Source organism: Podarcis bocagei (assembly GCF_964188305.1).
Source record: "Podarcis bocagei genome assembly, chromosome: 9".
NCBI classification, from domain to species: domain Eukaryota; kingdom Metazoa; phylum Chordata; class Lepidosauria; order Squamata; family Lacertidae; genus Podarcis; species Podarcis bocagei.
This window is the reverse complement of record NC_138134.1, coordinates 40,792,024-40,809,022: the sequence shown is the minus strand read 5'-3', so window position 1 is coordinate 40,809,022 and position 16,999 is coordinate 40,792,024. Positions and strand designations below refer to the sequence as shown.

General features: G+C 39.6%; 1 protein-coding gene across 4 annotated transcripts in view; it reads right to left on the bottom strand.

The window, feature by feature from the left end:
* Nucleotides 1-16,999, bottom strand: part of LRBA (LPS responsive beige-like anchor protein) — a 364,869-nt gene that overhangs the window by 216,102 nt on the left and 131,768 nt on the right. The window lies entirely within an intron of this gene.

The following is a 16,999-nucleotide window of genomic DNA, read 5'->3' as shown; positions in this document are numbered from 1 at the left end:
CCAAGCAGTGTTAGAAACTGAGATATGAAAGCTAGGATCTAAATGGCACCTTAAACCTAGGTTATGGGCACAACAATGGAATGTCTAGGCACACTTTTTTTATAACAAGAATACAAAGCTGAAAATGAATGAACAGCAGCTAAAATATTATGTTCCTTTTTCACATGGTGTAGTCCTTCCCCTGCCCACCCCCTTATATTCTCTTCTCCAGCCTTCAGAGAGTAGCTGGAAGTGGGGGAGACAGAAAAAGCCTCCTTTCCTTCCACGCTGCAGTTTTAAACTGAAATCTTAGGTGTACTACTGCGCCCAGAGCTCAGAAACTGCTCGCACTAATGAAATTCCCTGTAACAAAATGCACCCTAGAACAATGGGAGTTTCGAACACTGCATCCAAGCTGATAGCCATCTTACAGTAACAAATATCATAGTTTAACAATGTGCTGTGTAAAGATGCATGTTCTTTTGTCTGTTCAGTGCATCTGTGCACCATTTGATTTGTTTCACACTGTTTCACATTACAAGGAAGGCTAGCGCATCCATCCAACCAACTAACTACTTCTTTATCCCCATCAAGACCAGATAAGCCAGTGCGATAGGCAAGCAATGTGAGCAGGGTAAGCAGCCCCTAGTACTTTCAGAAGATGTAATCAAAGGAAGAGGGACGCGGGTGGCGCTGTGGGTAAAAGCCTCAGCGCCTAGGGCTTGCCGATCAAAAGGTCAGCGGTTCGAATCCCCGCGGGGGGGTGCGCTCCCGTTGTTCGGTCCCAGCGCCTGCCAACCTAGCAGTTCGAAAGCACTCCCAAGTGCAAGTAGATAAATAGGGACCTCTTACTAGCGGGAAGGTAAACGGCATTTCCGTGTGCGGCTCTGGCTTGCCAGAGCAGCGATATCACGCTGGCCATGTGACCCGGAAGTGTCTCCGGACAGCGCTGGCCCCCGGCCTCTTGAGTGAGATGGGCGCACAACCCTAGAGTCTGTCAAGACTGGCCCATACGGGCAGGGGTACCTTTAATCAAAGGAAGAATAATTATGAGTTTATGTTAATAGTGGGTGACCTCCAGTGGTATCAGCCTACTCATGCAACAGACTTTTGTTTGCACAGCGGGACTTTCCTTTTACACACACACACATCGGCAGCCTCCTGCACACTGCCAAAATCTGCTGTATAGGGTTGCAGGATCCTTTGGAGCAGTTTTGGTGGCATAGGGAGGCAGACAGAATGGGAAAGTCCCATCCAATTTGCTCACATGATGTCGAACATAACCCAGCATTTTGAGAGTAGTCCATTGGCTTAATTTTCATATACTAAGTCAGAGCTTAAATAGGAATTTAACTTTTGGTTATACTAAGTCAGCTCCTATAAAGGTATTCAAGTGTTTAATACTATAGCAACAATATTAGCAACACTGGTGGTTGTTCAACAAAAGGACAGTATAATTGACCTTATTATAAGGAGAATAAGAAGAAAAAGCTCACAATGAAGTTATTACAGTAAGTGCCATGCTTTATCATTTGGGGGGGAAGGTGACAGTACTACATACCCCTGAGTACCCCCAGAAAATAAGCACTGATAAAATGCCATATAAAATGTGTTAAAAAAGAGCAGTCAAGACATGGTAAAAATCAAGGGAAACAACAATTCGTATGAAAAACAATTAAGGATGGAGAAATAAGGGAATTTTCTCCTTTGACTAATGATTATTCCAGTCTACTAGGATATTCCTAGAAGTATTACTGAGTATAGAGAAACAGAGAAATGTTTGAAAACAAATGTTTCTGTGTATGCATCTATTTTCAGCTCCACAACAAATAATAGTGTAATGTTACTACGTTGAATAATACTAAGTTGAGTGTTGTTGTTTTTTTAAAAAAGAAACTATATCCAAGCTAATGATTACTAACCATTTCCGATAAGGGTATCATTAAGAAGAGAAAAAGCAATCTGAGGGGAAACAAGAACATACCACCTGCAAATGCAAATTCCCATCCGAACCACAGATTTTAGTAAATGGAACAAGCTCCTGCGTTTTTCTGTTAGATCTTTTGCACTTGACCTTTAACCTCCCATTTAAAGTCTGAACTAGAAATGCCACCCAGGGAAATCTTCCAAAGCTCCTGAATAAGACTTAGAAAAATGAAAGCTTAAAACCTCAATAGCAAACAAAAGTCAACCAATGACAATGTCTGACAGCCACCTTCAATTCTGAAGTGATGCTTCTGTCATCCAACGACTCAAAGTATTGATTTCTTTCAGCATGAAAAAGCCCAAGCCAATGAAATAGATATAGCAGCATGCCCCCTTTCCCCTCCCCCGATAATAGCCATCAAGGTTAACACAGGCAGAACACTTATCAAGGTATCTTTTCTATTTCTTCTTGTTTTAATGGACTGAATACAATGTATTGGCTTTTCATCTCTGCAACCTGCAGCCTCCGCCCTCTGCATCATCATCATTTATCTAGCCCTTAACGGATCTGAAGATTCAGGATCTGCATATAAATTAACTTTTTTCGAAAGCTATTTGTTACAGAAATCTGTTGTGGTCTCATTGCTTTGCCATATATAGGGAATCCTGGTTATTATTAACATAGTAAAAGTACCCCCCCCACACACACACACCCCATGGTCTTTAGAAAATAAAGTGTTAAGACTATTTCATGATTAGAAGCGTTATAATCAGTACAAGGAAAGTTCTATAAAGGACAGTAATGTGATATACTGGTGCTAGTCAAAAGAGGGTTAATATTTTTACATGACGATAAGAATATGCTTTCTATAGGTAACAGAAGGAAATAAGCATATAGATAAGAATGCATGTTCAGTTTAATAATTGCTCTATTCTACTTCCTTTGAGATTTAATTTGTGCTTAAGGCAGTTGCTTTCTGTGTCCTTCTTACTGAAAGGTAGATGCTCCATAAGAAAGGCACCAATGAGACAAATAGTAGAATTCTAAGAAAGAGAATGCAAAAATCATACTGCGGCAATATCTTATACAGTTATACCTTGGATCTCGAACGCCTTGGCTCCCGAACAAATTGGCTCCTGAATGATCGAAACCCGGAAGTGAGTGTTCCGGTTTTCAAACAATTTTCAGAAGCTGAACGTCCGGCATGGCTTCCGCAGCTTCCAATTGGTTGCAGGAGCTTCCTGCAGCCAATCAGAAGCAGCGCTTTGGTTTCTGAATGTTTTGGAAGTCGAATGGACTCCGTTCAACTTCCAAGATACGACTGTATTAAGAACAACTAAAATTGAAGTAGGGTGTTGTTGTTTTTCATCCTGAGGGCCACTTCACTTCATGGTTCACCACCTAGGGTCCACATGTTAACGGTGGGTGGGGCAGAGTGGAAAAAAGTGGATTGGGCCAGATGCAAAAGTAGGCAGAGCAATGGATGATACCTTAATCTTTGTACACTAGACTACATTCCTTACACACACACGAGGAATTATCACTGTTCAAGGACACATTCCAGACAGATTTGTGTCACAGAAGTGTGATAAAACAGCAAATAAGCTTCCAAGTTCTTCAGAACTCTTCTTCAGGCAGGATGTTTGGATTACTATATAACACACTCTACGTGGAGCTGCCTTTGAAAAATGCTCAGAAACTTCAATTGGCTCAAAAAGCTGCAGCCGCACTGTTGACTGGAAGATGAACGAGCGACTGGATCCCTGACAAGGTGGATGACACACTGAAGCCTTGTAACAGTGGTGCCAGTGTAGACATGGGGACACAGTTGGCATCCTTATTCTTATTCTTATCCTTATCTGGGTCTGCAGCAGCAGTTAGTCCCTGTGTTACTATCTCTGCTATATCACTATGTGTCTGTAGTTGCTGATGAGTAGCTGTCTTAGTTGGGGCCTGTCTATAAACACCCTACCATCAAAGGTCTGTGAGAGGGAAGTGTCATTGTCCCATTGGTTTCAGCTGAAAACTGTTAAGTGACAAGTAATGTTCTGTCTTTTTCTCTTCTGTAGTAGGTTGTTCCTAAGTACCAGTCTAGCCTTGTGGATCTATTTCTCTCTCTCTTCCTGCCCCACCAACAACCTTCTTTGGGTGGGTAGTGTAGTTTGAGAAATGCTGATGGAAATTCTTAAGTTGTGACTGTCTGATGAGTTAGGTGTGGTTGTATCGTTGGTCGTATCATTCATCTGGTGAAGTGGACAGCCCACAAAAGCTGATGCCAAAAGAAATGTGTTAGTCCATCAAGCAGCACAGAACTCCTTTCCCCCCCTGCAATATGGCCACCCCTCTGGGGATAATAAAATAAATTCTTCTTCTGTTGCTGTACTGTAGCTATATTGTAGCTATTAAAAGGAAATACGGTAGCGAACCTTCCTGGTGTTTATTTGTATGCTTAAAACTATGAAACACTGAGTTTAAACAAGGTGACATACACAAAGAGCAGAATACAGTGGTACCTTGGGTTACAGACGCTTCAGGTTACAGACTCTGCTAACCCAGAAATAGTACCTCAAGTTAAGAACTTTGCTTCAGGATGAGATCAGAAATTGTGCAGCGGCGGTGCAGCGGCAGCGGGAAGCCCCATTAGCTAAAGTGGTGCTTCAGGTTAAGAACGGACCTCCAGAACGAATTAAGTTCTTAACCCGAGGTACCACTGTACAGAGCTACTACTTCTCTTTTGTAAAGAGTACATGACACTAGGCTTACAAAGTTTCTTCACATCCATGACCAAAATTACCGCTAAAGATTGCTGCCAACAATATTCAAGCAGGAAGGATTCTGCTAAGTGGAAGGTGAGTTCTGCTCATGTTAAAAACCCAATTCCTTCCCCTCCACTGTTCCTTCCTGTCTCTCCCAAAACCTACCTGAGGGCTGGTAAGGATTTCCAGAATGGTAGGAGATGGGACTTGCCAACTGTAGTTAGAAGAGGGAAATCAGTGGGCAGGTTAGATGAAAAATTGTTCTTCTGCTCACACAAGGCAACCCAAAACTAACAGAAGTTGCTGGCAGGTAATCAGAAACTTCATATTAGGATTCTAAAATACACAAGCAGCTACAGCTTGTGGCCAGACAGAAACAACAAATCAACAAACCTATTGAGGGAGGGGGACCTCTACTCTAGCTTAAAATCAGAAATAAACACAAGCTTTAAAAAACTACATCCCTCTTGCAAAAAAGAGTGTGCTTACTAAATATTTTAGATTGTTTTTGAAAGGTACACACACACACACACACACACACAAATGTTTACTGTTATTGGTGGCCCATTACACAAACTAAGATGTTTTTATTTTCTGCTCAAGTACAGACAGCATACCCAAAAGAAGAAAACTACATCAGTTACAAAATCAGATTGCAAATGTGTTTACAATAACTAAATTACAGCTAATCATATTAACTGCTTCGCCCCCTCACAGTACATCATGCTTTCATCAAATCAGTCAAGCTAGAACACTGAAAGGAATATACTTTCTTATGGTGCTATCTTTCCCCAAGATCCTCTTTTTTGAACTGACTGCAAGGGCTAAGGCATATTTATACAGCTCAAAACCTGAAAAGAAAATCAGTCGTGTCCAAAAATACTTTGATCTGGATAAAGTGAGAGCCAAGGTATGCTCTACAAATTCCTCACAAAGGATATACTTCTGTGTATACATGCAACCCACCATTAGATAGTAATGTTTTATAAAGCCACATTAAGCCATGGCTCCTTTGTACATACATGGGTAGATGCGGCAAAATGCCTGTGCAAAACAACAGCCACTGTGACAATTACTTGTGGGTTGAAAGATTCTACATGGCAAGGTAGAAACAGAATATTGATAACAGGTTAAAACGTATAATTTTACCCCTACCCTACTTAAGCTGAGCAATTGTTTTAAAAACTTCCTAATAACTATACAATGCTTGCACTCTTAAGAATGGCATTATCATAGGCAGACAGAAGGAGATGAATACTCTGGTAGTCTTAATGCCAAGATGAGTTGCCTACACCTCTGAGTGCATTCCAGACACCTTGTTCCTTCTCAGTTTTCTCTTCTAGCAACTAGATTCAGGGACCTAAATAAACTATACTTTTGGTCTAACTTTGCTGCTGTATTCTCTGTGCCCATATGAGGAAGACTGCTATTGTTGAAGTCTTATCAGGCTGCCTCAAACAGCAAACAGTTGTTGCCAGGGAAAAGAGGAAAAACAAGAAACTGTTGTAAAATATCTCATCCAGATATTATTTAAGGCAATATATTTGACCTAGGTTCTCACAAACATGTGGCAAACATTTCATTCAAAAGAACTGTACTTCTTTCAAAGAGAGCCTAGGTACCTGAACAAGAACTAATTTCAGTCTCACTGCTCAATACAGGAAGTACTGTTGAAGTGTATTTAGCAAAAGGATTCAATATAACAATAGTGGTAGATAAGGACCAGCAAATGTACATGCAATCCTTTTATTTCATAGTTTTCTAAACTAAAAAGCAGCATTTAAAAATAATGATTTGGGTTGTCTTTTTTAAAGGAAGAATATGTGGTCTACCACTGACAATGTTTGATCTAATCCCTGAAATCTAATACAACATTTAAGAAGCAGTCACATGCTTCATTCCTAATGAAGGCCTAGAAAGGAGAGTTCACTTTATTCTGGAGGCACGTATCAAAGTAGATCTCACCAAGCAACAGAGGCGCATCATCTAAGGATCTTTTTCACATTAAGAATCCTATTAGAAGGAAAACACTAAAAGGTAATTGAATTTCCCTCAGTTATCTTCATCTCTGTCAGCACTTGCTACAATAACTTACTCTCCAGAGCACAGATAACTCAATTCTGTCCAGCAAGCATATGTTATGAATCTCCAAAGCAAACTTGTCTAAATCATTCTGGTCTTCTATCAAGGTTGGCTGTGGATATGAACTCTGACAGAAAGCAAACAAATTTATTTTTATCTTTTCAATAATTCACTTCTTCATGGCTTGATAGAAGAATCTAAGGATATTTATGTTTTTAGTAATTTTGGCATTATAAATACTGACTAAACATTGACTGGAATTAAAACCTGTTTAAACAGCCATTTTGTTATTAGCACTTTCAAGCTGAAAGATAATTTGAGGTGTACTGTACTGACTTACTAGAGATTTCTATAAATGAAAGCGTTCCTTCCAATTACATTTGCACAATTGGTTAAGACTAGCATGTATACTTCATGTTTAATTCAAAACCATGCTTAAATGTATTGTGGTTTATAACTGTGGATGTATTTTTTGCAATTATTATTTATTACATTTTTGAACCTCCCTTCAGCAAAGGTTCCCAAGGAGGTGTAAAACATTAATACATGTATCAAAACATCAACATTAAAACCACACACCTACTAATACGGTGATTCTTATGCAAATTCAGCGGCTATAGCTAACAGAACAACCAACAACACCTGTCCACCAAAACCAAAAGATACAGAGATGTCTTCAGCTGATGTCAAACAGATGCCAGCAAGGGGGACAATTGTACCTACAAAAGAAGGAATTCCACAAGGGGGGTGTCGTAATAGAGAGGGACTTGCACTGCATCATCACATAACTGACCATGGCTGACAACGGAACCATCAGAAAATCTTACGGCATGGGTTGGCAGATAATGGAAAAGACATTTCTACAAATACCTAGGTCCCAAGCCATGAAGGGCTTTGTATTGGCAGACAACGCTACTCTTTTAGATTAAAAGGTTAGTTAAGAATGCTTCAATCTAAGAATGCCCTTTTGCAATTCTAAGGTAAGTGAGACTTGAAACGTTAAAAACATACCTTGAGAAAACAGAAGTAGAAATAAAAGCAGCAGCGGTTTATGATAAGGTTTGAACTATCCTTGGTTGCCAATTGTGGAGTGTCAGTTGCAGGAAGGCAAATGTAGGACAGGGGGAAACTGCTGATGTACAATCTAGTAGCCTGTGCCAGTAAAATACCCGCGATCACATTCAAATCTAGCACAGTACGTTGCCCTACTTTTAATAGTTTCTATTCCTACATTCCTTCTCTTCCTACCAGTCACCATGCCCAATCTATTGTTCAATATAACAATGGTGCTTAAACAAACTGTCCATGATTAGCACCAAATGAGGGAGCTGGGGCCAAGTAGGGAGTTCCAGAGCTGTGTAAGTTCTGGAGCTGGAGGCTATGAGCTCAACAAGAAGCTTTTAATCTAGCAAGGCTCCAGAGGTGACAGAAAGACTTAAATCTCACTGCTAGCTCCTCGTCTTCCTGGTCATCTGCTGGGATGCTATTCACAGTGGAGTCTTTTCCCTCCTCCCAAAAAGGCCTTGCATCTAAGGAGACCTCTAGTCATACATAGACCCTGCAGGCAGGCAGGCAGGCAGGCAGGCAGGCACACCTATGCCAACTCTGGGCTTGAGTGTAGGATGATATTTGAGACTCAGGGCTTGGTCTATGATCAGGTGGCTCAGGTGAGACATGCATGACATGAGGCACTCCACTACCTTAGGACATTTGAGGGTTCCTTAGGGTTTTTATCTGTACTGTGATTCTCTGTAAGGCCCCAGGACTTTTCCACACAGGAGGTCTCTCTTGGTTCGGAATGGGCAAGATTTTGACACAAATTAGACTTTAGGACAAGTGAACATTAGAAAATAGGCTCTAATTAATTAAAGGTTTGTTACAACTTTATGCCCCTGCTAGAACTACTCTTTGGATTCTTTCTTATAGGTCCTTAACCAGTCGATACTAGATAAATTTGGGGCCGCCATAGTATAGCTGTGTAGTGATACAAATCACAGAGGCAAGGTATGATCAAAGAACCGGCTAACTCAATTTAGGTCACTCCCTATGATCACCTATAGCTAAAATTCTACCAGCACTTTGATAATGGAGCAGGAAAAAAATGAGAAATCTATTAAGATTTATCAATTATCTCCCACAGGAAAAATTATTCTTGCTTACAGACAACTTAATATGGAACAGTTATTTCTCAGCAGCAAGCCAACAACCCAGACACATAGATCAAGGAAGAACAGTACCAACAATGTTCCTTCTCTTTCTTATTCTGTGAAGAGGACTATTCAACCTCTGACATCAGCCATGCTGCTGTATCTGCACTAAACGTACATTTACATCATACAAGAAGTGTGCAGTGTTGCAAAGAGAGTTGTTGGAACTAAACTGGGAAAGGGTTCAAATTCCCATGAAGCTCACCAAGTGGCGATGAGCCAGGAACTCTTTTATCCTCCAAAACTGACAGTCCTGCAGTGAGAATAAAATGGGATAACTTAGTGCCACACCAAGCTCCTGACTGGAAGGGGAGAATTCAAATGCGATAGATTGATCACTTGCCAGCAATACTCTGAAGGATTTTACATGGACATAACAGAAGATGCATTAAGCATGTCTCATTTTTGGATCCCTCTCAAATATTCCAGGGGCCCTGAACACTGTGAGACACATCACTGTTCACTCACACAGATCTCCACTAATGAGAAATTGTTCTTAGGGTTCAGCTAAAAGTTATATGGGAGATATACAGAATTTATGGATATCCCCTGTTTTGCTTTTGAAGAAGTTAATAGCAGCTGGCAAAGATTACCAGTTTCTACAGCTGCATCTTTGCATATCCTGTGCTCCCTTGCATCCTTGCATCAGATCAGAGTCTCGGTTCTTCTGACCTGTGCTGTTTTCCCTTCTCCTGAAGTTGCAATTTGCTCTGTAGAGGAAAGTATGCTGGGCAAGGAACAGCTGGGCCCTCCCCCAGCAATATAATAACCATGATCTGATGCAACCCTCCCCCCCCCAAAAAAATGTTAACATCTTGCAAAGTTATTTACTTGATCTCAAAACCCAGGCCTTTTAATAGTTTTACTTGATAAATTGGTTTTATGCTACTCTTACATACTATTTTACTATACATTTCTACAGATCAATCCAAAGAGGGAGTGAGGGAGGGAGAACTGAAGGTGGATGAACCACAGAGCCTAGGACTTGCCAATCAGAAGGTCGGCCGTTCGAATCCCCGCAACAGGGTGAGCTCCCGTTGCTCGGTTCCAGCTCCTGCCAACCTAGCAGTTTGAAAGCACGCAAGTGCAAGTAGATAAATAGGTACCGCTGCAGCGGGAAGGTAAACGACATTTCCGTGCGCTGCTCTGGTTCGCCAGAAGCGGCTTAGTCATGCTGGCCACATGACCCAGAAGCTGTACGCAGACTCCCTCAGCAAATAAAGCGAGATGAGCGCTGCAACCCCAGAGTCAGTCATGACTGGATCTAATGGTCAGGGGTCCCTTTACCTTTACTTTAATGAACTTCCATCCACATTTGCCCATTTCAGGCTGTGGGTGAGAGAGAGCCATTCAATTTCCCTCCCATTGTCTTCCATTGTTTCTAATGATACGGGGGAAACACAATGCCATACACACACCAAGAGGGTAACTCGGAATGCTATTCCACTTTGAATCTACAAACAAAACTCTTGTGTTGGGTAAGGCAAAGGATGCAGATGTTTCTGGAGGTAGAAGGAGTATTGTGGAGTCATATCTTCCTCTCCAATGGAAGACCTCTCTTTCTGTCCTCAGAGGAGGAGATCTGAAATATCCTATAGAATTCCAGTCTTACTGTTGCTGGTTTCCATTGATTTAATCTTAGTATGATTTAAGGCCAAAAAAATTTTTTTTAAGTTTTTGAAGGGCAGGATGCAAATTGCTTAAAGTAAACCAAAATAACAGAAATCAGGAAGGGAGATCCAGATTATGTAACATCTAGTTGTGCCCATACATATATCTTGAATAAACCCCTATCTTCCTACTTAAACATTGGCCTGGCTCAGTTTTGGCAGGGAATGCTAAACTTTATTGTATTTTAAAATTATTATTCAGCTGAAAAACAAAGCATCTCACCGACCCCCATTGTACTGTTACAAGATTATCCCAGTTTTTAAAAAAATAATGCTGAAAATGTTGTTGAGCATAATTAAAATATACTTTCTTCATAGTTAGTAGCTAACAACATATGAAAATTATTACATAAAAAGCATAACCATTACTAGCTTCTTCAGAATTTAAAGCAGAAGATCTTTTACAAAAGGAAGTCTTTACTATAACGTCATCCTGCTTCGCCAAACACTGTCATCCTTTTTAAAACAACCCATTAGTCTTTTTTGAATTACACTGATCCAAATCCAGCAATGTCTTTATTTTTTCCAATTCCATCTTTTAAATAGTATTTTTATTAATTCCTGCGAAACTTAACAAGAAAGTAGCTAGTTTGTTCATCCCTTTACATTCATGTGTAAGCACTACATCAGTTATGCATCAAATGTATAACTTGTAGAGTGTGGGGAGATTATAATTTCACCTTTGGATAAGAGTTTGACATATGAGCTCAAGGGGAACATCTACCATGTCCCTGTCCCTTTTTTTCTAATAGCCATGTAACATGTTTGTAGTTTTTCTTGAATTTCACAAACAAGCTAAATTAAAAAGTCATATTTGTAGGGAATGAGAATTCATAAGGATTCCTCCCTCATATGCTCAGTATGAACCTGTTGTGAGAGAAGATTCAGTAGAGCGCAAAGGGGTTCAGCTGATCCCCCGGGCTGAGCTATAGCCTTTTGGTTGGACCTGATTACCAGCACCAGCATCTTCCTGTATGGTGGCTGAAGTCAGAAAAATCTGGGGAGGATACACAAGTGAGGAAGGTATCCCGCATCTCGGGGAAAGGCAGAGAGAAGATGCTGATGGAAGTCAGAAAGAGGTAAAAGATAATTTTATAAAGTAAAACCAATAATAATTTGACATTAACATTATAGGAAAAATGAAAGAATGTGGCAGTTTGGGTGCATGGGATAAGATACAAATTAAGTGTGAAAGGTCCTGCCAACCTAGCAGTTCGAAAGCACATCAAAGTGCAAGTAGATAAATAGGTACCACTCTGGCAGGAAGGTAAACGGCGTTTCGGTGTGCTGCTCTGGTTCACCAAAAGCGGCTTAGTCATGCTAGCCACATGACCCGGAAGCTGTACACCGGCTCCCTCAGCCAATAAAGCGACATGAGCGCCGCCGCAACCCCAGAGTCGGTCACGACTGGACCTAATGGTCAGGGGTCCCTTTACCTTTACCTTTTAAGTGTGAAAGGAGAGGCAGAGAAGAAATTACAGATGAGCAAAAACAGTTTGAAAGGCAAGGGGAGGGATATAAATTAAAAAGCCTCTGGATTAGCAAGTGGGCAACCAAGCCAAACTGCACCCCCAGTTAGTGTCTATATTTAGCAAGGATGTAAACAGATACGAATTTCTGCCTGATGCTTCAATAAAATGAAATGTCTTTCCCCCACCACAGCAATGTGTGGTGAATTTCCAGTCAGAATTTCTTCATGTGCAGCTTCCTCAAACACTCCTTACCTACGCAGCTAATATATTATGCCTGATGCATCTATAAACGGCACTGCTCACTCTTCAGCCGTTAACAGCCATCCAGCTCCAAATAGTGGGGAAGCCTGAATTATCACTGGGTACCATACCAGTATCTACACTGCCCTTAACAGTTGCAATTTGGAGCTTGAGTGAACATGGAAAACCCTTAACACAACATGCCCTTAACAGTTGCAATTTGGAGCTTGAGTAACGCAACATGTTAAGCTGAAATGCTACCCCCCTTTCTTTTTTGCAAACTGAATAATAATAAAGTCAGTGCAGCCCTACAGTTTAGGGGCAGAGATTTCTCCAGATGTCTGGAAGCCTCACTTGCAATTGTTCTACATGCATAATACACAAACACAGAGAGCACATAAATTATCTCAATACCTCTTATTTCCCACGTTTTAATTCCATATCCCCCCCCCCCAAGCCAATAGTGTATGTTTTCTCCTATTTACATCTTATTGTATGGAAACAAACTTTAAAAATGAATCTGTTCACATTCTGCACTAGTCTAGTATGGCTGAAAAAGCAGCATCCTCTTAGCCACCCTCATTCCTTAGATGCACAAACGAGCTAAATATAGAAAGGGGAAGGATAGGGAAATTGTAAGATGAATCAAAGTGGTATCTTGCTATTGATAGCCTTGGCCTCCATAAATTTGTTGAATCCTCTTCAGAGGTCATCACTGTCTCCCATGCGAGCTGATTCCATACTTTACCTATGTGCAACATATATGCGTAACATATATTTCTATTTTGCTTTTCCACTCAGGAGCTAAACATTGTGCATGTTTCCCTCTCTTTCCCCCTTTTATATTTGCAGCATCTCCGTGAGATAAGCTAGGTTAATATATGTTAATACATATATTGACACACATATATTATGTATGCTATTATACATACATTAACATACATATATATATGTAGATCTGGGAGGGGCCCGATCCACATACAGTATACCCAGCCCAGGAAATCCTGTTGGCACCTCTGCCTGGCCCAAATTACGGCCTGTGTCTATCGTACCTCACAGCTATGTGATGGTTGTATTACTAAGGCTGTAAGAAGGTGTAATGGCTTAGGGCTGATTTCCAGGATTGGTTGCTCCTAATAAACTGTTCCTATGATTATTGTCTTAATTATTTTGCCTTCTTTTTTTTAAAAAAGAGAGAGTTCAAACATGTTCATGTGAGTAAACACAATACAGGAAATGTTTCTCAAGGCTACTCAAAAGCTAAGATTTAATAGATAAAGCATATCTGATGCTTAGCTATAAGGAAAGGGAAGACTCACAGAAAGCATTATTTTATTTTATTTTTGCAAAGGAGGACACGTGAAATAAGCTAGAAACTACCTGTATCTTTTGAGCAAAGCATGACTACATTTACATTCGTATTCAACATAAGCCATAAACCAAAACATGAACAGCTTATTGCTGCTTAACTATAGCCTATAAATTGGCACAGGGTGAAAATTAGGGCTATAGAGAAGTCCAACTAATACGCATGAAGAAACATAACTGAAGGGAAAAGGGCAACAAATTTTACAGCAGCTGGAAATGCTAGATTTAATTATTGAAGGGCAATCATGCAGAGAAGTTAGCTGCCTAATATGATTTACAACAAAGAAGAATCCAATGAATATCCCAGTTATATTGACAAACTGCTAATAATCAGAACGTAAGACTATTGCAATTTGCGACAAATGCATAATTTAAGTAAAGACATCACAACAAAAAGGAAACGATGCATGCCTTACTTATAAACCACAAAAACTGTAACCTGCGTATCTCTCTCTCTCTCTCTCTCTCTCTCTCCCTCTCTCTCTCAGCAGTACTAAGAGTTAAATCACAATTTATTGTTATGTGTGAACATATTCCCTTATGTTTGCGTGATTTGATAACAGAATTAACTTGCTCTGAAGTGTGGCAGCGTTACAGCAAATCACCTCGTGGTTTTGGTTATAGTTTGTTTTCTGCACCCATCTGAATAATTCTACTACATTTGGATTCATGTTATGTTCATGACTGAGTCTTAACTCCTATCTATTCCTTCACACATTCCCCCCCCCCCCAAGCAGCATAACGCTTCTCTTTCCAAAACTAATTTCTGCTGAAACATATGGATATCTTATGAGTTCAAGAGCAACATGCCTTGGTCAATAGAGAAAACTATGACTGCCTCCTCCAGTTCTGATAGGTATAACAGAAGTGCTGTCTTTTCTGCAGTCTAGCTTCTGTTTAAGTTCAAGATTATGTGAATTAAATCCCTTTAGCCATCACACTGAGATATAACAGAGTCAAGGCAACATCAGATCAAGAAGTGTCAACCAACACCTGCCTGAAGACAGTTCAAAGACATAAGAAACACACAGAGAAATAAAAAATTGTGGTCAGTTCTGACAGAGGCAGCATTTTGAAATGCAGTTAAAAAAAATCCCATGATTTAGCTATTCTTATGTGAAAAAAGTGTGGTTGAAGGGCAGAGGGGTATGTTAGCAGCAGGAAAAGAAGAGCAATTCACCTAATCAATGAGGCCATGTCACTCATGGTGCATCTGCATAAAACCAGTGTATAAGTTGTCACCTTTGTCAGACTCCAATGATTATCAGGCAATGAACTAAAAAAGATGTATATTTCGTCTCCACAGGACTGTCTACCAACCCTTCATTTTTTGATGTAACAAATGAAACCTGCCTGCTATTTCACTAGCACAAAATGACAATGTAGATATCTGACAACATCTCTGTTTGCAGGAGTGGGTAACTAGGTCTAGATGAAGTACAGAAAGCTTATTAAACAATGCACAGCATGAATCCTGAGACCCACAGAGATGACCTTTAGAAACATTACCACTGTCCAGGAAAATAAACTTTCCACTTCTTACGCATTTTAAAACAAATGTTTATGTGTTAATATATAAGGAAAATCCTCAATGTTTCATTTGTAAAAGAAAGCTGCAAAACAAAAATAAAATTAGTTCTTAGGAGAATCCAATAAAAAACTAGTTTTTTATGAGGTATTTCTTTTTTGTTCTGTATTGAACTGGTCGGGAGGCCATAGTAATCCAATAAATTCAAAATACATGTCAATGTAATTCATTGTCCCTCAATAATAAAGTATCCCTTATTTTTATTTAGTTTGGGTTTATAAGAAAATATAAAATAATTTTTTTGTTACTACTTTAGCAAAAAAATAACTTTTTAGAGTTTGTTTGCAGTATATTCATACATGTAAATATTTGGTTGGAGGCGGTAATATTTCCATGGCTACATTTTTATGAGCCACTGGCAATTGAAATACTATTACAGAACAGACTAAGGGTTTATTTGTGTGAAAGCCACTCAGGCGTTTATTTGTCCAAAAGTAATTGTGTGAAACAAATACACATTTGTACTAGGTTTCCCCAGAAAATTAAAGGCACGTTTGTTTGTTTTTTAATGCTGAAATGGTTGACAGAAATGGTAGCAATTACTAAATCTAAAATGTGATCTTTACAAATATGATGATTCAGAAGCAGCTAACTCTAGATCCAAATTAGTAGCTTAGCTGCTCCACTCTTCTTGTTGATTGCCAGTTCTGTACAAGCTACAAACTCTGGCGAGGTTCTTTTACCCTGCCAGTCCCCACTAAAGATATTGTGCAAAAGCAGCTCTACTCTGTCAATCGTTTTATTTTGAAATGGCTAAAAGATTGCTAGAGAGTAAATTTATACAAAGAGCAGCCTGATCTAGATAGACCAGTAAGTTTAATTCCAACGACATGTTGTTTTTATCAAGTACTTAAGATTCCAGTAGAGGAGTGGAGAGGAGACTATAAAGAACATAATCCACATCAACAAGGACAGTCAGGGACAATATCTTTGAAAGCCATAAGCACGAGAGGATTAAGGAATCATACTGGTAAGGTTATAGTTCATAAGATCCATTTGCAATGCTACGTCAAAAAGGATAATGTGGTCATGGGATGCATAAAGAGGGAAATAATTTGTATGTGTGCAGCAACAATTGTGTGTGAAACATCCATGAGACCAGTGCTAGAATGCACTGGACTAAACAGACTTCCATAAAATATTATACCTATTTGACCAAATGAAGGGGCTGGTGCAAAAAAAATCAGTCAGAATGGTTTGGAAAATGAGAGTGTTCTAAGTAGCAAGAGTGTAGGAGCTCAAACCTATCCAAAGGAAGACTAAACAAACTACAATCACGCAAGTGACTTCAAGGAAAAAGAAAAGTAGAAGTTTGCCTAAAAGTATTTTTTTTTTTGTTCTGATGACTCAGAGGGAAGTGCAATTACCAAAGAATATTTCATTAAGAAAAATAATGCACAGTTCAATTTAAGTCTACAAACAGCACACAGCTTTATTAAAGTTAGCCTTTTATCTATATTATACCAGATGTTATACTGGATGAACATTGTTGTCAATTATGAATGTGAAAATACAAAATCGTAAATCATCCCAATTTTATCCCTATTCTCCAACCAGCAGCCCTGTTTACAACAAGTACGGTCTATGACCGTAATAAATTCATTCATTCATTCATTCATTCATTCAACAAGTAAAATAAGTGGGCTGGATCCAGAGAAGATACAGCAGAACTCCAATCACATAATAGGTCCTTCTTGTCTCTTCCACCCC